The following is a 25,437-nucleotide window of genomic DNA, read 5'->3' as shown; positions in this document are numbered from 1 at the left end:
TTGCCATCTTTCTCAGTTAGCCAAATACCAAATACTACTCAGAGATCAAGACTGTCCTTCAAAATCAGTCAGCCCTGACGTCTAATCCCTAAATCTACTTTACCGGGTTAGGAGAGAGCCTTTGAAAAGACAGAAAGTTGCCAGGTAATGAACTCCACTCCCACCCCCAAGGCGTTTAATAGACTCATTATCATTTACGACACAAAAACAAAATTAATTGGAAAGCATGTTGCTGTTAATATGCTTCAAAAGCCATTTGCAAAGATAGCTGTGAAGCCACTTGTTTCCTTATCCCCAGGAATCAGCTTAAACTTGGGGGGAGGGAGGAAGCACGTGGCTATTATTTTTCCCCTTTAGAAAGAAAACACTAACCTTCACAATAAAAGTGAAACTATTTTATACATGTGACACTGTTCTGGGTACCACAGAATGCAATATTCCACTCAGGTAAATGTGATTTTTAGGAAAAGTCAAGCCTCACCTTGAGCAAAATGTATAAATGAGTTCTAACTATAAAATGACTCTAGAAAAGACAGAGAAAGAATAATTTAGTTGATTAATGAACATTATCTTTCAAGGTGGCCTGAATTCATTACATATTCGAGAGTACAAACAGGAACCAATGACATCCAACTTCGAAAAAGACTCTTTAAATACAGAAATTCATCTAACCAAGTGGTTTTCAAACTTTCTGGTCTCAGGACCCTTTTACATTCAAATTATTAAGGACCTCAAAGAGCTTTTGCTATGTGGGTTATACGTATCACTATTCACTGTATTCAAAATTAAGAAATTTTAAAAATACTTATTCATTTAAAAATAATTTTTAAGATTACATAGTAATTTAAATACTTTTTATGAAAAGTCTATTTTCCAAAAGAAAAAAATTTAGCAAGAAGAATGGCATTGTTTTGCATTTTGCAAATCTCTTAAATGCCTGGCTTAAAGAAAATAGTAGGGTCTCATGCCCGCTTCTGCATGCAATCTGTTGTGATATGTTGTTTAGGCTGAAGTACCTGAAGAGAATCTGGCCTCGTGCAGCTATACAGCTGGAAAATGGAGGGTACTTTAACAGCCTTTTCAGATAATTATGAATATTCTTCTTTGGTAGTTCCCGATGATTGACATACAAAAAGCTGGGCATATTTAATGTATCCACCTTGAAGAGTGTATACAATTTCATGGGAGTAGTTTCTTGAAAGTTAATTGCAGTGTAGAATCTAAAACAAACTCTCTCTACTCTGTTACATTAAAATCCAATGGTGCATCTTGTACTTTGAAAGGATCTTTTACCCATGTGCGATTCTGGAAAATCCTGGCTCAATGAATTATGCAGATATTCCAAATGCTGACACATTTCTTTGGAAAATACAAAAAAAAATCACATTCGTTAATATTACCATTGGTTTTATAAAAAATGTCTTTAGGTATTGGGAAGCTGTCAAGCACAGGGTTGCAAATACAAGTTTTCCTAAATTCCAATTTTCACTAGACAGCTCCAATTTTATTACTGGCAACATATGACTGTCAGGTGTTTCTCGTGAAGTGACAGGATCCTCATTTATTTCTGAGAAAATATCAAACAGCTTCAGTGTTCAAAAAGAGATTAAGTTAGGCTACATCCTTATGAGAAATTATGCAGCCATTATACTGTTTATAAATAATTTAATGGAATGGGGAAATGCTCACGATATAATGTTAAATGGAAAAAAAGGAACAAAATTTGCTTATATCTTATGGTATCAACTATACTTTAAAAAGTTTGGATATCTCTTTGTGAGGTTTTTCTGTATTAGACAAAACAGCCACAAAACCAAACCCAAAACATTTTTTTTAAGCAGCAGGCAAATATCTATTCCTTTAAAAGAATTTACAAATAGAGACTCATTAATACCAAATATTAACACTAATGGGAGAGGCTGACAAACAGACAAATATTATCATCTATCTTTAAGTCAGATTTAAATTTAAAAACAAAAAAACTTCAGTTCAGCATCACTGACACAGACAACGATGTATGAGACAAATTCTATTCTATTCCACCCGACATGGAAGAAATGAGGCTCTGTCTTTTGGCACAGGAGGTAAGAAGCAGCATGCATTTTTATACATTCTTTTCCAAAGGCTGTCCTTTCGAGATTTTGCAGAACAAATGGGTTTTGTCCAAAATCCAAGACATTTCTAATTACCCTCTTTTATTACAAAGAATTTATGCAATGCTGTATACTTCTGAACCTATTTTCAAAGTATGATGTTTGACAACATCATTTAATGTTACTGAAGTATACACAAAGCTCCCCGGTTATTCAAAAAATAAAAAAAATTCAAAGGTCTATCCGTCTGCTAATAAAGAATTGAAAGTAGGGGCTGGCCACGTGGTGTAGTGGTTAAGTTTGCACATTCTGCTTCAGTGGCCCAGGTTCACCGGTTCAGATCCCAGGCGCGGATGTAGCACAACTATCAAGCCATGCTGTGGCAGGCATCCCACATATAAAATAGAGGAAGATGAGTATAGTTGTTCACTCAGGGCCAATCTTCCTCAGCAAAAAGAGGAGGATTGGTGGCAGATGTTAGCTCAGGGCTAATCTTCCTCAAAAAAAAAAAATTGAAAGTATATCTCAATAAAACTGGGGGGAGGGGGGAAGAATTGCAAAGACCTAATAACCAATCCCTTACCAACTCAAAAGCAATAAATTTTTCAATTATGTCTCAACAGCTTTTTTAAAGGACAAAGCCCATGCAAACTACAGGCCTATTCTCTAAAATTTCCTGAAACAAAGGCAGCTCTAGGATGCTCCGCACTTTCAGGCTCCTGAAACCTCTTTAGCACATGACGATGAACACAAGTCCAACAGATTTCCAGCAAAACTCATGTCAATTCCGTGACTCTAGGCATATTACCACTTCTACTTTCTTCAACTATCACATTTGCTATCAGGTAGAAAGGAAAAAAAGTCAAGGAAAATACCTTTGGCTTAGCCCTTATTTTGGTCAGATAATCATTTATATGTCACCTCTTCACTGCAAACTCTCCGTGGCAGAGCCCACCATTTATGCTTTTTATCTTCTCATGGTCTATCACCACGCCTTTTAAAAGATGGTACCAAATACCAACAGTTATTGTTTACTGAGTACTTAAGAGCAAATATTTATACACATTATCTCAATCCCCATAGTGACCTTTGAAAGACAGAGATGGTAATCATCTTTTTATAGAAATAAAGAAACTGAAGGAGGGCCAGCCCGGCAGCGCAGCAGTTAAGTTCCCACATTCTGCTTCTCAGCGGCCTGGGGTTCGCCGGTTCGGATCCCGGGTGCAGACATGGCACTGCTTGGCAAGCCATGCTGTGGTAGGCGTCCCACATAGAAAGTAGAGGAAGATGGGCACGATGTTAGCTCAGGGCTGGTCTTCCTCAGCAAAAAGAGGAGGATTGGCAGTAGTTAGCTCAGGGTAAATCTTCCTCAAAAAAAAAAAAAAAAAATAAGAAACTGAAGAAAAAGGAACTAGTTCCCACTTAACTTTTAAGAAATAGTAGGATCCAAACACAGGTTTGGCACTGAACAAGTGGTTCTCAGACGCTGGTGTGTACCAGAATCACCCTGGGGGCCTGTTAAAAAAAATTCCTGGGCCTGCCCCTGATTTTCTGATTCAGTAGGCCAGGAATGGGGCCCAACAATTTGCGTTTCTAACAAGTTCTCCCATAATGTCAATACTGCTGGTTCAGGAGCCACACCTTGAGAACCACTGGTCTAAACCACTTCAGCCAACACGACCTTGCACAGGGTTCAACGTACATACAGAAAGCAACAAAGGCTAACACAGCCACTAAGTTTATATGAGTAACAAGCTTATAATTCTGACACATTTTCCAAAATTCAATTTGAGAAATGCTTTTTCCTCCTTGTGTATTTTTCTATTCTCTATCTATGTTCTTCAAGAAAGCCTATTTTGGTCTTCAATTTGCCTCATGGCACCATCAATGAGTCTGTACAGCAACCATCACTATCCCCACCACCCTGGCAGAGAGGAGCTGGTGAAAAAACCATGAATCTCTAGTTCTTCACCTGGTAGAGAGAACGTGTTCTCCAGTCAGAAAAGGACAAACAAAGAGAGTGGCCCTCACAATGACAGTGTTGATGTCTCTTCGAAGACAATGAACAGTTTAGCAGCATCTGCTAGAGTCAGAGAGGGCAGACAGCTTTCCAACTTGACTAGTTAGGGGAGAATGCAGCTAAATCTAAGTGACTGTGACAGAGAAGACCCTGAAAGGGAACGGAAGCTGAAGGCAAAAGACAGGGAAATGGAATGTACAAGAGGAGACACCTTCTCAGTGCATTAATTCAGGACCAGACATTGGCCACCAGACCAAAGAATCATAGCTGGGTTTCCATTGATTAACCAATAGCGGCCCTGATTCACTTGGACAGCTGGAGAGCTACGGGTTCAAGGCAACAAAACTCTGCCTAGTAAGCTGCAAAATTGGCACTGTTAAAACATGGCTCTTTGAGATTGTTTAAAACTCTCCTACTGAGATGCACACATTTTCAAGCAACATTTCATTTCTCAGAGTAACAGAACTCTGAGAACAGGGCAAAAAAGACTGCAATAATTTTATCGCAGGGAAGCCACTCTGAAAAGTAAAAGCTATAATACAGCTATTACCTAAGAGGTTATCTCCAGGAGCATCTTAATTTTCCTGAGACATTCACGGTTTGGCAGAAAACAGCTTGACTCTCACATACCAATTCCACACGGATCAAGACACAAACCTCGCACTTCAACATGGCAAAAGCAAAATAACCGAAGGAAGGAAAAAAGGAAAAAAAGGAAAGAAAACCAGTCAGCTTATATTTAAAAGGAAGCAGAAAAAAAGAAAAAAACAACCCTGGTCAGACTGAAAGCCAAACCACCTGACTTTGCCCAAGTCATGCATCTTATTGGTCCTTAAATTCTTCATTTTACAAGGATATTCTGGGAAGGAAAAGGGGTGCTAGATATTAGTATTCTTTGGAAACAAAAATTAAGTGACCCTCAAGAATGTGATTTTCCATATTTAAGAGAGTTTATAAGGCAAATGACCACTAAAACTGCTTCCTAAAACCAGCACACCTAGTTGGTGAGGATGTGGAGGAACCAGAACTTTCCTACAGTGCTGGTGGGAACGTGAAATGGTACAACTTTTTTGGAAAACAGCTGAGGAGTTTCTTAAAAAGTTAAGCGTATACCTTCCATGTGACCAACTATTCCACTTCTCGGTATTTACCCAAGAGAAATGACAGCACCTGTCCATAAAAAGACCTATACACAAACATTAACAGCAAATTGATTTGTAATGTCCAAAGTGTGGAAACAATTCAAACCTCCATCAGTCGATGAATAGATAAAAAAAACTGTGGTACATTCATATAATGGAATACTACTCAGTAATAAGAAGGAAGGAATTATTGATATACGCAACATGGATGAATCTTAAAATCATTATGCTGAAGAAGCCAGACCAAAACAATAGTACATACTGTAAGATTCCATTTAAATAAAATTCAATAAAGTGAAAACTAATCTACAGTGACAGAAAGCAGATCTGTGACTGTCTAGGACAAAGAAGGGAAACGGGGAGACAGGAGAGGTGAGAGGAAACTTTCAGGGGTGATGGATATGTTCAGCGTCTTGATTGTCGTAATGATACCATGGGTGTATACATATATCAAAACTTCTCCGGGGGCCAGCCCCCTGGCCGAGGGGTTAAGCTGGCACACTCCACTTCGGCAGCCCAGGGTTTCGCCAGTTTGGATCCTGGGCACCAACATGGCACCGCTCATCACGCCATGCTGAGGCAGCATCCCACAGGCCACAACTGAAAGGACCCACAACTAAAAAAACATACAACTATGTACTGGGGGGGCTTTGGGGGAAAAAAGAAAAAATAAAACCTTAAAAAAAAATAGTTCTCAAGTTACACACCTTAAATATATGCACTTCATTGTCTATCAATCACACCTCAATAAAATTTTTTTAAAAACAATATACTCAGATCTTTCAGCTATTGAGCAGGGGAAGTGTGGATTTGAGTGGCTAAACTACAGATTAGAAAAATTAAAACTCTGTAATTCTAATCTGAGCTTTGCATAAAGCGTTACCCAATGTTCCAGGAGCCTTGATTTCTCCATTTACACTGGAAACTGCTCTGTTGGTACAACGAGCAGAGGGCCTCAGTCACGGGTCAAGCACCTAAAAGGCTGCTCTGGTAATTATTAGCTCCGAGTTCTAAACCTAGTTCACCGAACACAAAATCTCTCCTCTATCTCAAGGGTTAGTTACAACACCAGCCAGCTATCTTACAGAGGTCTCGGGGGTTAAAGAAAAGGTTAAACTATTCAGGGACTCACACTTGATCAAAGCTGTTCTCATCCACCTGAGCTATTTATTACAAAATCACAGGGGTCCTTTGCTTCCATGCCACACTCTAGGGATCTGCAAACTATGGCCTGTGTGCCAAATCTACCAAATTGTGCACTTTTGTATGGACTACAAGCTAAGAAGGATTTTTACATTTTGTGTGTGTGTGAGGAAGATTGGCCCTGAGCTAATATCTGTGGCCAATCTTCCTCTTTTTGCTTGAGGAAAATTGTCACTGAGCTAACATCTGTGCCAGTCTTCCTCTATTTTGTATGTGGGATGCCGCCACAGCATGGCTTGATGAGTGGTGCATAGGTCTGTACCCAGGATCCAAACTGTCGAACCCTGTGCCGCCAACATGGAGTGCACAAACTTAACTGCTATGCCACTGGGCCAGCCCCTATGTTTTTAAATGGTTGGAAAAAAAAAAAAGAAGAAGAAGAATATGTCATGATAAGCAAAAATTACATGAAATTCAAATTTCAGTGTGAGTAAACAAAGTTGTGCTGGAACACAGCTATGCCCGCTTGTTTACATGTTGTCTTTAACCGCGCTTACTCTAGGATGACAGAGTAGTTGCAACAGAGACCACATGACCCACAAAAATTAAAATATTTACTATCTGGCCCTTTACAGAAAATGTGTGCCTTCCCCTGCTCTGGGCCCAAGTCCTACAGGCCTCTGAGCATTTTGAGACTCTTAGAAAATTAATCCTGGAGGCAGATAATTGTACTGAAAAGCAGCATGTTGGTTATTCTATTCCAACCTGGTACCTTTAACAAATGCTCCTTCTTTGAGTTCAGAGCAAGGCTATGTCGTCACCGGGAGTGCCCAACTTCCATGTCTGTACTCAGGGAAGGACAGAGCAGCTCTCACGTTTTCTATAACTCAGTCCCCTACTTCCATCCTCTACTTTACCTTGTCATAGGGCTTCGTAGCAGCTGTAAAAATCTCAGGCTGCTTTTAACTTCTGTACTAGTTAGTGAGGGCTCCTTAGGTTGCAAGTTCCCAAAACCACTTGAGACAGTTTAAGCAAAAAAGGGAACCAGCTCCCTTTTCATTGGTTATAAGTACACAGGGGTTTCCAGGAGCTGGCAGGCTCCATGCAGGAACGTGAGCACATCTCTTGATTTTGCCCTTGTCTGCACATCTCCTTCATCTGCAGATCAACCCTTCCCAGTTCCTACGCCACCAGAGTTACATCGCCCCGGTTTCAGAGACAATCAGACGAGGAATGGAACATACTCCGTTTCCAAATGCCCAGGAGAAAGGCCAACTTTACAGGGCCCAGTGCAGTAGTATGAATGGAGTGCAGGGTGGCTCCTAGAAAATGAGGAGGGGGAGACCTGGATAAACAATCTTTAAGGATCCACTTTCCTATCAGCAGGGAGAACAAGCTATACGAATTTAGGAAGAAAGACAGTAAATGTGCTTCCAAAGACAAGTCTAATAAGGTTCTCTCAGTACAGGGCAATCTCAGGCATTTGATTTCAACTTTTACTAAAATCCAAGGTTGGGGGGGGGCCCGGTGGCATAGTGGTTAAGTTCATGCGCTCTGCTTTGGTGGCCTGGGGCTCTCGGGTTCAGATCTGGGGCACAGACCTGCATGCCACTCATCAAGCTGTGCTGTGGAGGTATCCCACATACAAACTAGAGGAAGATCGGCACAGATGTTAGCTCAGGGCCAATCTTCCTCATCAAAAACAAAAACAAAACCCCAAGGTCCCCCGCCAAACTCCAGGAAAAACGCATTTTTTTTGTCTCGCCTTTGCTTCACTCCTTCTCCTGGAAACCTGGAATATATCTAGACTTTTGGGTTCCAGCTTAAGTCACAACCACCTCCACCTTCCATCTATATTTCTTTTTGCTTGTTTGCCCTCTCCCACTCAACCTTCTCAACATACACACACACACACACACTCCTATCACCACCACAAAAAAATCCCCACCTCCCCTGAAAAAAATCTATGCAGGAAAAAAAGTCAGACTAAATGTTCTCTCCCAAAGTGGGACTCTTGTTTGCCCAGCAACAATCAATGACACCATTTACAAATGTGTTACACAACACAGCAGGGCTTCTTATGAATCAGCCAGGGCAAGTCCTTGGGAAATCCCCACTATCTTATATCTGGCTTTATTTGCACTCATTTGGGAGCAGGACAGGCAGCAGATGGGCCGGCACCACTCCCCTACAGTTAAAAGCATCTTCGCACTTACGAAGTCTTTTTGCACATCTAGTTGCATCTAGGTGATCTTCAACATCCCAGCAAGGGAGCTAACTATCACGTACACACAAAAAAACCTAACAGATCAGGTGTCAAGCTCAAGCCAACACATCAGGTAGTGAAATCTTAGCTGGGCATCCGGGTCACATTCAAAGCCCAGTGAACTTTGTTGTTTTGTTTCACTTTTATTATTTTTTTAAATAAGGGTGTAAGTTACTGACCAGCGAGCAAGTGAGCTTGGGCCAATAATAAATTGGGTCAGAGAAGCATGCACAGACATGACCTGGCCAACAGTTAGCTAAGTGAGAGAACTTAGCAATGATTGCATTATTACACCACTTCAGCAGAACAGGTTTCGCGCTCCCATGTATCCCAAGCCTCTCTCTCTGTAGCTCTTTTCTTCCTACCCTCCCACAACAGGCCTTCTCCAGAGCTCAGCCCTCTGCTCTCCCTCCACCCTCTGCCCTGGAGAATCTCATCAGCTCTCAGACTCAACCACTGACCCAACAAGTGTGACCTCCCATGAGGCTCTTCAGGTTGGCAACTCACACATGTGCTACCGTCAACCCAAATGTAATGATGTCTAAATTTTATCCCTTTATCCCTAAAGCTCGTCTTCTCTTCAGCAAAATATGCCATAGAAACCTCTAAGTTTATATAAGATAAATAAATGTTCATACACATTATCTGATCTTCAGAATAACTTTGGGAAGTAAAGAGGGTGGCGTTACCGTTCCCATCCAACAGGTGAGGCACGCCACTCAACTTCCGAGCTTCTTTCTGTCAGGGGCACCATTTCCCACCCACATAACAGCCAAATCAAAACCCAGCTACATGCTGAGACATGCTACAACATGGATGAAACTTGAAAACATGATGCTAAGCAAAAGAAGCGAATCACAAAAGGCTACATGTTGTATGATTTCCAGAACAGGCAAAGCCATCGTAACAGAAGTGGATTATAGTTGCTGAGAAGGGTCAGGGGCAGGGAGGGACTGCTAACGGGGTTTCTTGCAGGGATGATGAAAATGTTCTGAAATTAGATTGTGGTGATGGTTACACACTCCTGTGAATATACAAAAACCATCAAATTGTATACTTTAAACAGATAAATTTTATCATATATGAATCTCTCAATAAAGCTATTAAAAATAATTTTGTATGTACATGTCACATCTAATAAATAAGATATGTCTGCCGAACAGAACTCATCTTAAAGTAGAATGAAATAAAGTAGAATGGATAACGAAGGAAAAAGAGAGTCCAGCTATATCTTCAACTCCTCTCGACTCTTTCCCTTCACAATCTCTCACTCACCCAGTTCTGTCACTCTTGCATCCAACACTTCTTCCATCTTAACCCAGGCCTAATCTCTACAAACCTGGGTTATTGAATAACTCCTTAACTTTTTCTCCCTCATTACCACATCTTCCTACCCAAACACTCCTACACAAGTATGTTTAAAATTCATCTTCCTCAAAGCACCATTTTCCTACTAAAACTCTGCAATGGCTTTTCATAGAGTAGCCAATGATATTAGTACCTAACTCAGCACAGAATACACAGGGGTCCTCAGGAGTCAAGCTGAACTCTACCCTTTCCCACTTGGCCTAGAGGTCTCATCTAACCATGCTTATGTGTTCAACTCTCCCTGGATCTCTCTCTCACACCCACATACACAGCACCAGCACCACCAGAAACCCCTTCTTCCTGCTTATGCAAAGTCCTTCAGGATGCACCACTTCAACAATTTCCTTTGACCATTCCAAACCATAACATTGTTTTTCTCAACACCCAGCATTAAAAGTTTGCATGACTAACCTGATCCTTAGATAACAAGAGAAGACACTTTTGCGTTCTGTCTCCCAGTGAGGGTCAAAAGGCAGCTCAGGCAGCTGGATGGTGTTACATCTGCTGTGTCTTCCCTTCATCCAGTAGGTAGGCCTACAATACTGTTATATGCAAAGTGTCGCTAAATTTATCGACCATCAAAGACCATGAGCTCCTAGAAATAATAGTTCACCCATTTAACTGTCTAATATAACAACCCCAAAAGCTATCAGCAAAAGAAAAACTCTTTAGTTTGGGAAGTAGATTTTTTTAAGAATAATCCATTAATCTCTGGTTATCTGTGAACTAGTGTGGCTTCTAGAATAGTTGCAGATACTGAGTCTAAGGGGAAAAGAACACCAGCTAAGACAGACCAGCTTGGAGAAGCCAACCATTATACCTAATAGTATCCTGACTGATTAGTACAGAAGACAAGGACAGGAATATTAACAGTGACTGTTTTCTGTGTGTTTTCTGTAAAGGCCAGCTTTTTTCTCAAAGGTGAGAATGCAGGGAAGAAGCAAAGGGTACCAAAGGGACAACAGAAAAGTGGCAGCAAAAATCAGAAACAGTGAAGGTAGTTGTAGAAATAGCAGGACTATGGGGTGGGTGAGCATTTGACAGAGAAGACAAGGATGCAGAAACAAAAGTCAGACCTGCTTTGCAAGCTGGAGGCAGACAAGGCATAATAATTCTGCTTACAAAAACCCACGGAACCCCAGCAGGCTAGCTCCTTTCCTGGCATCAGGGCTCTGCAACGTCTCTCCAGGTGGGGACCAGGCCCTTTGACTCCAACAGGCTCTACTGAGGGGAACCAGAGGCCAATGAACTCTTTGCTATAAGCTTTTTCAAAGAAATCCTGAAGGATAAAGAATGTTTATGTGGTTCAACTCCTACCTCTTGAATTTAACTACTGCAACGATGATACATCAAAAAAGCACTTCCTTCCTATCCGTAGAATGTGTTTTTTCACATTGACACTGAAACAAATTATTAAATCGTGACAGCTTCCTAAATCGGATTAATGTTATTCAGGGACTCCCACAAACTGTTTGCCATTTATTACACTTGCTAATTAGGAGCTGCAAGGTCTTTATCTTCTCCAACCTACAGTCACATGCCCAGGATGGAGCTTTACTAAAAGCAGGACTCCTGGCTAATACTGTTAATGAGTTTAGCACTGCCAAAATGTCAATGGTTTTTTATTTGGTCAGAAAGGGCCTAATTTATCTAGTTCAGCGGCCCTTGGTAATTTTCATGGAAATGTCAGAGCAGCAATCAGGAGAAACGATGGCAATAAAGATGATTACGAGAAGGGTAGCAAGAATACCCCACTGACAGACTGCTTTTATTTTTCATTCACTACTGCAAGATTTAGTTCAGAGATAAGGGAATGGAGGACACAGAGCTCAGCACCAAAGCACGCCCACAGATTTTACTGGAAGCACAATTACATTTTTGAAATTTTGAAACATAAGATATAAGAAGCTTAACCGTAGCCGGAAGGGAACATAAATTGTTTCAGGGGAAGAGCACAGCTGTTTAACAAAATTTGCTTCCATTCACATCAAATTTTAGGATGCTAAATAAGGAAAGGGTACTGGAGCAAGATCGAGATTGCTTTCATCACTCTTGGACTAGAAAAATTTGCTTACGACTCATTCAAGACAAAACAGCTTCCTTCCTTAGCAATTTCAATTTATCCTTTCTTAAATAAGCCTAAGTAGTCACAAATGCAATCACTCTAAGAGTCAGTAATGGATAACAGGGCTGTTCGCCTTAGGTCATCGGTGTCCGGACGTCTGACCACGGGAGGCATTCACTTAAGCTAATTGCGACAGAATGTGGGGAGAAAGCCCATGCAAGTGTACTGATTTGAGGAGCTGGACTCAGCCTTTCATTGACAGAATTCCAAAATTTACCATGGGGACACATCAAATTCATTGTTATTATAAAAAAACAAGAATCATACAAAATGAAAGATAAAGAAAATAAAGCATTCAAGTCTAGTCACTAATGGCTGACCTCATATGGAATAAAAATTCCAGGCTCCCTAGATATCAATGTCTTTCTTTTTGTACCACCTAAACCTCTCTCTGACTCTTTTTATCCACGTAATGGGATAGAGAAGTGCTTCATGTTTTCTGATGCAAGGCCCATTTATCTTTTCAGTTTACCAGATGAAGCAGAGAACATGGTAACAAGGCCTCTGCTTAGAAAGTTGAGAAATGGAAATTCCAAAACCAAATTCCATGTGACTTGAGCTACATCCCTAACTTCCACACACGTTGTCTTCCAGGTAGCCCAGTATATCTTTTCTCTGTAAATTGAAAGGCCCAAATACTACTAACACAGCTGTTAAGAGAAACCTTTGACAGAGAGACAGCTATTTCACCTTACCTCTTAAATTCCCCTACCTATAATAAATGGGCAGATCGGGGTTTAATTTAATCTCTCCTTGAGGAAAATTAAGTTTGCTAAAATAAGGATAAAAATATTTGCTTCATTAAATTTTCTATCAATTAGTTTAGCTTAACTAAGCAATTTAACCAAGTCATTGATTACAGCAGTACTACCTAAAATTGGACCCTTAAATGATGGAGTATGTTTACTTTGAGATAATGGAAGGAAATATTTTTATCTAAGAGGCCCTTGTTTACATCTCCAAGCACAGACTCACAGGATATGATGCCGCTGACTCAGCTGTAGTGGATTCCTACGGCCAGAAGAAATGTTTTGCTTTTCCTTGACTCAGTTTCTCCACCACTAAGAAAGGCATAATTGTTATCTCTTCTACCAACTACCCAGAACATTGGATTCACAAATTATTAAGTAAGTGCTAAGCATCGTGTACACATGATGTTCTTCAGGCTCAAATTTTAGACAGAAGACAGTCAAAACCACAGACAAGAGATCTAGCTTATAAAGAAAAAAGAAAAAGGGTTCTTATGATCAGCGAGCCTTGCTTTAGTAAAGAATTTCCCACTGTGAAATTAGAAACAAAACTTGGTATCAACACCAGAAATAAGGTGACCAACTGTCCCAGTTTGCTCAGGGCTACTGTGTTTTTTTCTTTTCTTCTCCCCAAAGGCCCCCAGTACATAGTTGTATATTCTAGTTGCAGGTCCTTCTAATTGTGCTATGTGGGACGCCGCCTCAGCATGGCTTGATGAGTGGTGCCATGTCCGCGCCCAGGATCCGAACCAGCAAAACCCTGGGCCTCCGAAGCGGAGCGCTTGAACTTAACCATTCGGCCACAAGATGGTCCTGGGACTATTGTGGTTTTTACATTGAAATTCTTGGGTAAACTGAGACAGCTGGTTACCTTAACAGCAACTCAAATGAGTAAGAGTATTTACATAATCAAATATGACTGATCAACTTGAATATAGTTACTTTAAATTCAATTCTCTGCATTAAAAATCAGAGTTTGGCTTTAGCTTGTTTATATTTTATCTTTATCTTGATCTTTTTTCAGTGTCACCAAAGGGAACTAGGTATGGATTACTTATCCGAGGTTCTGCCACTTACTCTGTGACCTTGAGCAAGCTCTATAACCTCTCTGTATCAAGTTGCCATTCACACCAGGCACACAGTCAGCACTCAAATGTGAGTCAGCATTATCATCTCTATTTAATACTGTAAGCCTAGTGGTATGACCATATTTATTCTGCTGTCATCTCTAAAATACTGCAGATTTTCTTTTTTCTTTCTTTCTTTCTTTTTAACCTCAGAAGGGCTTGCAAGTACAATCAGGTTGATATGCTCTCCCACGATTCTTCCCCTTTTCCCTGGCAGACCTACATAAAAAGATAAAGAAGCAATTTAATTTCCTTCTTCAATTTAAAAATCAGGCTCTACCACGCTCATTTTAGCATAACCAAGTGTAAGAAAACTCTCTTAATGACAAAATATCATTATTTCTTTCTCAGTAATTTCTAATTATCAGGATACACTTGTCCACGTTAGGATATGTTCCCTTTTCCAACAGCTAACCTAGAAATAGGAATAAGCTTATTAGAATTCTAGCAACACCAGTAACAAAATATAATTAACTTCTTGGAATTTATGAGCCTATTCTTTCAACAAAATACAGTAATTATTCTTTTAAAATGAATACGATAACGCATGGATTGCAAGGAAACACTCCAGTGAATGAATTAAGGGACATTACTCTCCCATCATCTCTGACTAGATTCCTTTTACTTTGTTGTCCTTTATTTACATTTTCAGTCTCAAGTGAACCCAGCCACTGACCATCACGTGAGTAGGCAGCACAAAAATCACAAAAATGTAATAACGTTGACAGGGTGGCTGATTTTGGGGGCTGCCAGCAACAGGGACTGTAGAAACGGGGCAAGGAATAGTTTAAAGAAGTTACTACTAGTATGTCACCAATGTGAAAACACTAATGAACTAAGGAGAGAGAACTATTAATCCCATGATAATCGGAAGGAAAATAAAGGAATCTCTTAATCTACTGTATTTATCAGAAGAGCATGTGAGGGGGTCAGAGTGACACTGGACAAACTTCTGGAGTGGAAAGAGAAAAGCAGCATTTCCTTCAAAGCAGGAAACTGACTCATTACCAATTACCAAGTCAATACATAGTTCCTAGAAAACAGTAGGAATGCCATGAAGATGTGTCCTTTTCGCTTCCTGGCAGAGTTTCGTTATGAGCTACAGCACATTACAGAAGGGGATCAGAGGATTCTGACTTGCTCAGGGTTTTCTAAACGCTGCCTGCAGGGAAACCACTGTGGAAGAGCAACGAGATCTTAGAAGTTTATACACAGCTGGGAGTTGAGGATTCTGTGCTCTGTTCTGAGTCACACCTTCAACACACAGGGTATTTCTCAGTTGGGTCTTCTTTGATTTTCCCATACTGTATTAGCTATTACAGGGGAACAGCAGAAGAGTCCATAAAATACCAGCCATTCCCAGCCACTGAGGGTACTTACAAGCTCGTAGGGGAGGAAAAACTTTAGCGTGAGAAACAAGATGAGGCCGCATATTTTTTCTTTCTTCTTCTTCTTTTTTTTTGAGGAAGCTTAGCCCTGAGCCCACATCTGCCTCCAATCCTCCTCTTTTTGCTGAAGACTGGCCCTGAGCTAACATCCATGCCCATCCTCCCTCCACTTTATATGTGGGACGCCTGCCACAGCATGGCTTGCCAAGCGGTGCCACGTCCGTACCCTGGATCTGAACTAGCGAACCCCGGGCCGCCAAAGCGGAACGTGCGTACTTAACCGCTGCACCACCGGCTGGCCCCAAGGCCACATTTTAAAGCACTTAAAATGTACTTGTAGAGACTAAATGCAACAGGACTTTCAGAAAAGACGGGTGAGAGTAAGCACGTAGTGGTGCCAAACAGAGTCAGCAGGACCAAATAAGGGCATTTTCATGATTAAACTGGGTCAAGTAAAGAAACGCAAATAACACTACGCAAATGACCATGGCAATAAGATCAGGAATCTCCTCATCCATGATAATAAACTCGATGATGAAAGGAAACACTGAGTAACATCAAGGGTGGATACTTAAGAAGCCCTTCCTCTGTGAAATATGCTCTGTTCCCTTTTTCCTTTCTTCATCCTCCCAGTTCTGCCTATCATGTCATTCTCCTAAATTCCACTCCTAATTATGGGCTACTCTCAGGGTTTATCTGTACCCAGACACACAGGGGGAGGGTTCCACCTCTGCACAGAGAAATGCCAGCCTCTCCAGCACACACAAGTGACTCAACCGTGTACACCCACCAGCCACATAAGGCAGGGCAGGGCACTTCCAGAAGGTCACTGAAGAGTGCCACGGAGACTTACTTCACTCCATCAGACAACACCTACTTCCTCTGATAGCCTGGACGCCTGTCACAACGTGTAGTAGCAATCAGAGCAGAGTATAAACCAGATTCTGGGCATTAGAAACTGGTCAGTTCCTTCCTCTGCTTTGCTAAGAATGGTGTAATTCTTAGCAGACCAATTTCCTCCTTGGAAAGGCAGAAACCAATAGAGAAGCATCTGTACTAAACTGGGATCATTTAATTTTGATGAAAGATACTTTGAAGGCTCATGAAACTGAGGCCAGAGTAGCACTCTGAAAGCTATTTCCAATCATTCAGTTGGTCAAGTTCACACAACAATCCTGTGATGGGCCTAATACCGGACTATTGGAATCACCAAGTATGAAAGCTTTCATCATCCAGTTTCCCACAGTCAACTCTATTTCCATAAATACTCATTTCTGAATGAATGTTATACCTTATGCTTAAGGAAACATGTATGCATTCAATGACATTTCTGGGTCGGAAACCAGGCTGTGACACCTCCCTGCACCCTGCCTATATTCCCAGCCGGGCTTTCAGCACCCCAGAGGAGGGAGGGAAGGGAACCCACGGGGAAGCAATGCCGTCTTGCAGATGGATCCACTCACGGGGCCTGCGGCCTTCCCTTCTCTTCCCGAAAGCAGCAAAGACCTAAGACCATCCCAGCAACCCAAGCCTCCAGTCAGGAGGTCATCCAGGGGGGTTGTTGGATTAACGAGCTCCTTTAAAGAAAAAAAACAAGAACACCCTGAAGCTACAAGCAGGCCCTCCTCCATTCTGCTAAAATAGTTACTCTGATACTAGATTGGATTACAAATCAGAGTCTGCCAGGCCAGCAGGCTAAATGTTGCTCCAGATTAGCCTTTTGGTCATCTCTACTTTAAACAAAAATTAAATAAAGCCTTAAACCGTAGACTCGTACTTAGAAACATAGTTCAATTTAGGGATTTCCAATTAACAGTTCTGTTGTTATTTATAGAAAGTCACCATTAAAACAAAGAAACACTTTGTTTTCAGGGTGGTCAGGTTGATTCTGACTCCTAGTGACCCTGCGGACAGCAGAGCGGAACCCTGCCCGGTCTTTTCATGCCATCCTCTCACCTTCCGGGGCTACATCAGACAAGCTCCGCTGCTACTCACAGGGTTTTCATGGCCAATTTTTTCGGAAGTGGGTGGTCAGGTCCTTCTTCCCAGTCTGTCTTAGTCTGGAAGCTCTGCTGGAACCTGTCCACCCAGAGAAACCCTAGCAATTCATAACGGTAACATTCTTTGGTCCCTATGATTAAAAAGGACTCCAATGGGCCCCAGGGATTAAGTTTCCCACAATTAAGATTGCTTCACAGAAGACTTTGTGACAACAGATTAACATCAGATCATGCAGAGACAGGTAAGTATCAAAGGATTTAAAAGAAGCAAGTAATACATTATTAGATGTTCAAGTGAAATATCCTTTTTAAAAACATCATTCTAAAATTGGTTTCACCTGGCCGCTTTAAAAAAAAGAAAGGCAGGCTAACTCCCAGCCCCTATCCCATACCCCATGGATCAGAATGTCAAGGCCACAGTGGTCACAGGTATGCTGCCCCAAAGGCTAACCAGTATGGAATTGTGCAGCAGCCCATGCTTGCTCCAGAACCTGCTGCCCGGCCTTCCTGGACTCTCTGCACTCCCTCCCCGGTGCCATCTGACACTCGAGCAGCACTCCTTTACCATTTTAAAGGCATTCTTAAATAAGCAACAGGCAGAAGACGGAGGAAGCAGCCCCAGGTAGAACAACAGATGGTCCCAATTTATTATGCTCTGTGTGTTTGGTTTGTTGTTTTTTTTTTTAAGCTGACCTTTTTAGACTTTGGATTATTTTACAAAGACCACCCCAGGGCTTCAAGGTACCCTTATTTTTTCTCGTCTAACATCAGACACCAACTCTGTACAATACACTGCTCAGTTTCTTCATTTACACACATTTTCTCTCTCCCTCTCCCTCCTCCCACTTGCCCTAAAGACATAAGAAAACACAAAGTTATGTAAGTGCATTATTTATATGAACAGATTGAAAACCTAAATATTGATTCAATAGTTAATAGCATATAAGATGGACTATTAGAGTTATTAAAGCAAGTTTTTGAGAAGAAAATATATCAAGAAAAATGAGAAAAAGTAGGATATAATACAGTAAAATGGAAGTATGATCCCTTTAAAGAAATGTTAACTAAAAGAACATATCAAAATGTTAGTATAATGAGAAGAATTTTTTTCTCATTTATTTTCTGAATCTTGTATGTACATGCATTACTTTTATGATCACACCCACATACCCCTCACTCCTTACCCTGCCCTTTCTTTAAGGAGGAATCAAAGACAGAAATGCTCATGTGATATGATGAACTAATCAGATTTTTCCTAAAAAATAAAAGAACCAGACCTTAAAAAGCACAACCTGGTTCAGTTATTTTGGCAGATTTTGAACCATAAGCCTGTGTATATATTATATACACATAAAATTCTAGAAGGCAGAGACTATGGTCTCTTGACCTGCGTTTGAGTACACGACACCATTTGGTTGCTCCATACTACTCCCTATTTATGTGGTACGTGAGGTATAGGCATCTACTGTGGAGAGGCTGGAAGAGACGACATCATCAGCCATCAACTCATCTGCATGGTGAGTGAATAGCCAGGAGGATCAGAGATTCTCAAATCCTGACCTCTTCCTGAGCCTTATTATCCTACAGCCTACTGCACATTTCTACTTGGAAGACCAACAGGCCTCTCAAATTCAGCATGCCCAAATCCAGACTCATCATTCCCCACAAACTGGATTTCACATGAAATCTCCATTCCCACCCATCAGCATAATTCTCTCAGAAACCTGGACATCGTTCCCAGTGCCTCTCCTTCCCTGCAACCTATCAACCCACCCACCAATCCCAGTCCTATAGATGCCAGTTCTAGAGGCCATGACTACATGGTCTGAGAAGGCTGTAGGCATCGTGCAAACAGCAGGCACTTCTGGAATCAGATCCCAGTTTAAATTTGGTCCTGCCACCTACTAGATGTGTAACCTTGGGCAAGACCCTTAATCTGTCTGAGCTTCCATTCCCTCACTACCAAACACCCCCAAAGATAGAACCTGTGTCATGGGACTGTTGCAAGGTTTAAATTAAGGTCTTTCACTCAGAAGAGAATGTTGAAGGCTAGGTGCTATAAATGCTAGTGATCAATGGTGAACAGCAGCCACTCTGGAAAGAAATACCAAGCCTGCACAGTGTAGTAAGTGCTATATTGCAGAAATGGCCAGTGCTATCAGAGCACAGGGGAGAGAATGGAATCTAGAGCAGAATGGGAATGTCAGGGAATATTATCAGAGGAACCAACACTTAAACTACGTCCTATGAGATGAGCAGGAAGTAGAGAAGCAAAGGTTGAGGATATGGATAGTATACCAAAGAGAGAAGGGCAAATGTGAAGTTCTGAGGTCAAGAGACAACCAGGCACCTTGAAGATACTGAAAGTACTTGAGTTAGCTGGAGATTAGAATGTGAGGGTGAAAAGTGGCCAGAGATATAGCTGGAGAGGTCAACAAGAGTTAAGGGATTGAGTACCCAGAAATGAAGAGTTTGTGGGCTGGCCCCGTGGCTGACGGGTTGAGTTCGTGTGCTCCGCTTCGGCGTCCAGGGTTTCCCCGGTCCAGATCCTAGGTGCGGACATGGCACTGCTCCTCGGGCTTTGCTGAGGCAGCATCCCACATAGCACAACCAGAAGGACCTACAACTAGAATGCACAACTATGTACTAGTGAGCTTTGGGGAGAAGAAGAAAAAAAGAAAAAAAAAACCCCAGAAGATTGGCAACAGATGTTAGCCCAGGTGCCAATCTTTAAAAAAAAAAAAACAAAAAAAGAGCTAAGCAGGGAAATGACATAAAAAAATGCATGCAAAGTGTTTTAGCACTTCTGAGTGTTATTCCTGAATACTATAGAAAACTGCCATCATTTTTATCACTATATAGTCTGGTATACGCTATCCAGATATTTACAATCTGACCTCTTACTTCCTAAGCTAGCCTCTTCCTACTAATTAATATGTTAGAGTATTTTTAAAAAGCAATTTAATTGTTTTTTCAATTTACTTGGTGAATTAAAGATAGGAGCATAAAGGGAAAAGCCCATCAGTCTTTATCTAGGCTCTCTGACAGACAGAAGAGCAACGAAAAGGTTAATTTCTTATCTAAGTCCTAAACCTCAGAATTCTCCATATAACTATCATGCTAACTTCTCAATTCCAACCGCTGTGCTAAGTAGTATTTATAAGACATCGCATCAGCCTCACCATTTTGTGGCATAATGGCGCCAATCTTCCCATCCAGGCCACGTAAACGCCAGTGGTTCAGGGCACTTACAGTCACCCAAAGCATCACAGGCTGATTGCTTTGATGAAAACTGAATTCCGCCACTGAGGAATACTGCAGTCACATTTTGAATGAAATCTACCCAGTAACCCAGACCTTACTGGAATCCCTTATTAGCTCCATACAGTAACCTATGAACACTGATATTTTTAAAAACCTAAATTACTGAAATGAATTGAAATCTTTATCATTCCCACTGGATTAAGAATCATTCACCCAAGAAAAGCAATTAACATATTTCTGTCACTTGCAAATGAATACTGAAGCTTAACTGCAGGGACTTTCCTACCTCTGTAAGAAGTCTTTTTACATATAGGACACATTATATATAAAATTATTCTCCACATCCTTATCCTTAAATACCACAAATTCATTTCTAATTTGGAAAGAAACCTTGATAAGGCTAGAGGCATTAGCTTACCATCCTCACAAGTTCTAACAATTTTACTGTAGATTAATCAGCGTATCAATGGACAACCATAATTTCCAACAGCATGCTTTTGAATATCAGAACTATTATTGTGCATCATCAAACAACCAGAGCTTTGTTGTACTGAAGGCAATATGCTTTAAAAGTACAGATTTAGCCTTTGATATACATAAACGGAGGGAATATTTGCAAGATGAAACAGAAGTAATTTTGTACCATATTGCTTTACTTGAAGTATTTTAACAAACCATTAGCATTGCCATTCTTCATATTTATCAGTTCTAATACAATAACACAATCTGATTCCAGCTCCTGGAGCTACTCCCACCATCCCAGAACTAGAACTTGCTTCCAAACTGCCTCCATTCTGATCTCTTCTCTTCCAAAGAGAAAATACCCAGACCCAGGCTCAGATGCTCCGTGAGATGCGGCTGTGAGCAAAGCTCTCCAAGCCCAGTGACCTGAGAGGCCCCTGGGGCCCAGAGTTTGCGCTCAGAAGGAGAAGGTGGGGAGGTCTAGTCAGGATCCAACTTCAGGGAGAGGGAACCTGGGGCTTGCACCACTAGTTGGTACAAAACAGTTGCCCTTCTGTATTTTTTTTTCTCTTAGTCTTATTTTCTTTTTACTTATTTTCATCATTATTAGCTGTCATGTACCCTGTCAACCACACTGTAAGAATGTGCTCTGAGAAGAAAGTATTTCTCTGGCCATCAGTAAGCTTCTGAGACAGAGAAATATGGGAATGGATTGTATTATAGACCGCTAAGGGGTAAGTCAGAGAAACAAGGAGTGTTGCCAGACCACATGGGGTACTTGGCACGACACTAACTGGGACGTAAGAAAGGCCTTCTAGAGAAGGTGACATGTTGTGGGGCCTAAGATGAGCTGGTGTGACCATGTGAAGGGAAATCATTGCAGGAGGAGGGACTGGCATGAGGTTTTGTTTGAGAGGACAGGAGGGAGGAAGAGGACTAACTACGAGAAGTTTTTGTATTACATGAGACTGTGCTTCTCCTTTCCCTTGTTGGACATTCACATCACTCGGGGCTGGAGATACAGAGCTGTGAGGCAACAGCTTTGAGATGGTAGTTTAAGCCATGGGAATAGGTAACATCACTGTAGGAGCAGCCACCGAGATGAGCTAGAGATGGAAGTTCAAGGGGTCCAAAACTTCACGACCGAAAAGTGAGACATTGAAGCCTTAGGTCGATGACCCCTGTCTGTTTCCTTCCCATTGCCATCAGGAATATACTCTGCAGCAAATGACCAAACTGCCTAACAACTTCAAAACACGAGAGGGAATATTCCACCACTTTCTCCTTTATGATCATTAGACAAAACTTCCATAAAGGTACCATAGGCTTTAATCAAAATTCTTTCAAATGAAAAAGTTAGCTGGAAATGGAAACAGAGATGGCCTTCACCGCTGTGGGACACATCCCAAGCCCTCTCGAACCCATTTATGAAGACTCCTCTCTCGCCTCCAGCAGATGTGCCTCCTCCATCCATCATTGCTTTTCCAAAGCAAAGCTCCCACTGGCATTACTGCAACCTTCTTCCAGTTAACCGACCATAACTTGTAAGGGAATTCACAAAGTGTGCATCACTCATAAAACCTTATCTCCATGAAAGACGTAATTGCGCAATACATGAGCCTGGTCTATTTCTCTGCAACCTTATTCTGGACATGGCAGTGGCCTGGCGGGCCTTCCCTCTTTCAGGCTGTACCATCAACTAGGATGGTCGTCCTAAGGCCAGTTCCTGGGTACAACAGGGATTGAAGACACTATAGCTAGGACAAAATTAATAGAAATAAAAACAAAATTAATAAAATTTAAAAAGCAATTAATATTGCCACTTGTTAGCTCATGATTATCCTGGCTCTGTGAATCCAAAAAAGGAAATACCCACCTTTCTTTTTTAAGACTTGGCAATATTTGGAAGAACGTTTTCCCAGGTAATGAGCTTTTGGCATTAAGATCCAGAGAGAAAAACATCAGCAGACAGTGAGACTCAGAGTATCTGGATATTGTCTTCATGACGTCTACACTTAAGAACTTCTTTTAAATTATTTCAGCGCTCACTTACAACTACAGCTACTAATGTTCAATTTATAAAGTGCTTGTCTTCTACTTGGCACCTTGACTGTAGCAAGTAAGCCCTGTAGTAGCAAAATAATAATAATAGCAACAACTATTATTATTGGTGGTGGTGGTGGGATTATTGCAGCAGCAAGAGCTGACAAACAGTATCACCAGGCACTTTGATAAGCACTACATAGGTTATGGCACTGGTCTTTGCAACATCTGTCTCGGGTGGATGCTCCTATTATCATCATTTTCTAATAGGAAAGTGCAGCCCAGAAAAGCAACTTTCCCCAGGTCACCGAGCTAGCAAGTGGCAGAGCCATGATTTCAGAGCCTGCAACTTTACTACACATAATTTTACAGACAGACAGACTGAGGTGATGAATTAAGTGACTGGACGCAGTGGAGAAACTCATAAAGAAGGTGGCCAAAAAAAGAGAACTTTCCTAGTCATTCAACATATTATCCTGACCCCAATATGTCATCATTGCTAGCTGGGGACATTTTAATGCCAAAGAAGAAAGATGCTCCATCTTTGGCACTTGGGGAATTAAAGGGTTTGAAGGCAGCTTTATCAGCATCAGACACTTTCTTTGGGAGTAATTACATGTATGTCCAGAAAGCATTTTCATAAGTAGCTCAGAAGCCCAAAATGAGAAACAGTCTTGGAAGTCGCTCTATCAGTCACACCAGAAGGCAGACGGCTTTCTGCCCCATGCTTCTATCAGGGCATCCTGGAAAAGGGAGGAGCTCAAATTTGAGTTTAAATCTACCCATCCTAAGTTGGAAGAAAAACTGGTCCTGTCCTGAGGTCGAACTCACCTATTTTCCCCCTACTTACTATTAACACCCTATTAACAATAAGCCCGGGCACAGCAGCCCCTGGACTATCTCATTCCCACAGTTCTCCTAAAGGATGACTTACTTGCATCCAAACACGTAATCAAAAGTGCTCCCAATCAAGCATGAAAATAAATTAGATTTTGGTTTAGCCAGGATTAGATTCACAGCACCAAGAAATAAAGAAACAGTTATCACACTTCCTGGCTACTCTCCACAGGCCCCTCTTGCTAAAGCCCTCTCCTAAAACTCCTCTTTAAATACTGTGAAATCACAGCATGTCAGTGAAGAAATGTAACTCTTTGAATGCCATGAACATAACTCTTAACTCTGGTATCTGCCTAACATTGCTAGAATTGCTAGTCTGTCTGGAAGGAGAGTTGCTGGGTGTCAGCCTGTGAAATGCGCGCTGGCTCCACAATGCATCAGGAAGTGACTTCTTCCTGGACACCATGGAGGAAGGAGCCCCCTGGGCTTGGGAGAGCCCAAGTGTTTTCCGTGGAGACGCAATTTACTCCCACGTCTCATTTTACACTCACTGTTACTACATCTGGAAACACCAAGGAGTGAGCGCCATGCAAAGCCACAACTACGGAGAAAAAGAGACACGGACTAAGGAGAAAAGGGAATTGATATCCAAAAAACAGGAAGAACTCTTACAATGCAACAACAAAAAAATCCCAAACAAACCAATTTAAAAAATGGGCTAAGGATTTGAATAGATATTTCTCCAAATAACATGTGGCCAATAAGCACAGGAAAAGCAGCTCAACATCAGTAATCATTAGGGAAATGCAAACAGAAACCACAATGAGATACCACCTCACATCCATTTGGACAGTTGTTACTTAAAAAACAAAACAAAACAAGTGTTAGCAAGGATGTGGGGAAGTTGGGACCTTTGTGCATTGCTGGTGGGAATGATGGCAAATAGTGCAGTAGCTATGGAAAATGGTATGGAAATTCCTCAAAAAAATTAAAGATTGGGGCTGGCCCCGTGGCCGAGTGGTTAAGTTCGCGCGCTCCACTGCAGGCGGCCCAGTGTTTCGTTGGTTCGAATCCTGGGCGCGGACATGGCACTGCTCATCAGACCACGCTGAGGCAGCGTCCCACATGCCACAACTAGAAGAACCCACAACGAAGAATACACAACTATGTACCGGGGGGCTTTGGGGAGAAAAAGGAAAAAATAAAATCTTTATAAAAAAAAAAAAATTAAAGATAGAATTACCATATGTTCTAGCAATTCCACTTTTGAGAATATACCCAAAAGAAGTGAAAGCAGGGACTCAAACAGATATTTGTACGCCCATGTTCATAGCAGTATTATTCACAATAGCCAAAAGGTGGAGGCAACTCAAGTGTCCATCAACAAATGAATGGATAAGGCATATGCTT

The 25,437-nt window shown here is 41.4% G+C and overlaps 1 protein-coding gene across 6 annotated transcripts in view; it reads right to left on the bottom strand.

Annotated features, from left to right (window-relative positions):
• Nucleotides 1–25,437, bottom strand: part of MCC (MCC regulator of WNT signaling pathway) — a 407,698-nt gene that overhangs the window by 221,424 nt on the left and 160,837 nt on the right. The window contains exon 2 of one of the 6 annotated variants that reach the window (XM_070234447.1): nt 19,879–20,047. The exons of the other annotated variants lie outside the window; for them this stretch is intronic. The gene's annotated coding sequence lies outside the window, so the exon portion shown is untranslated. The remainder of the gene's footprint in view (nt 1–19,878; nt 20,048–25,437) is intronic. 6 annotated transcript variants of the gene reach the window in all.

The sequence above is a fragment of the Equus caballus genome, chromosome 14, assembly GCF_041296265.1.
Source record: "Equus caballus isolate H_3958 breed thoroughbred chromosome 14, TB-T2T, whole genome shotgun sequence".
NCBI lineage: Eukaryota > Metazoa > Chordata > Mammalia > Perissodactyla > Equidae > Equus > Equus caballus.
The sequence above is the reverse complement of the archived record's forward strand: the minus strand, read 5'-3'. Positions and strand labels throughout refer to the sequence as shown.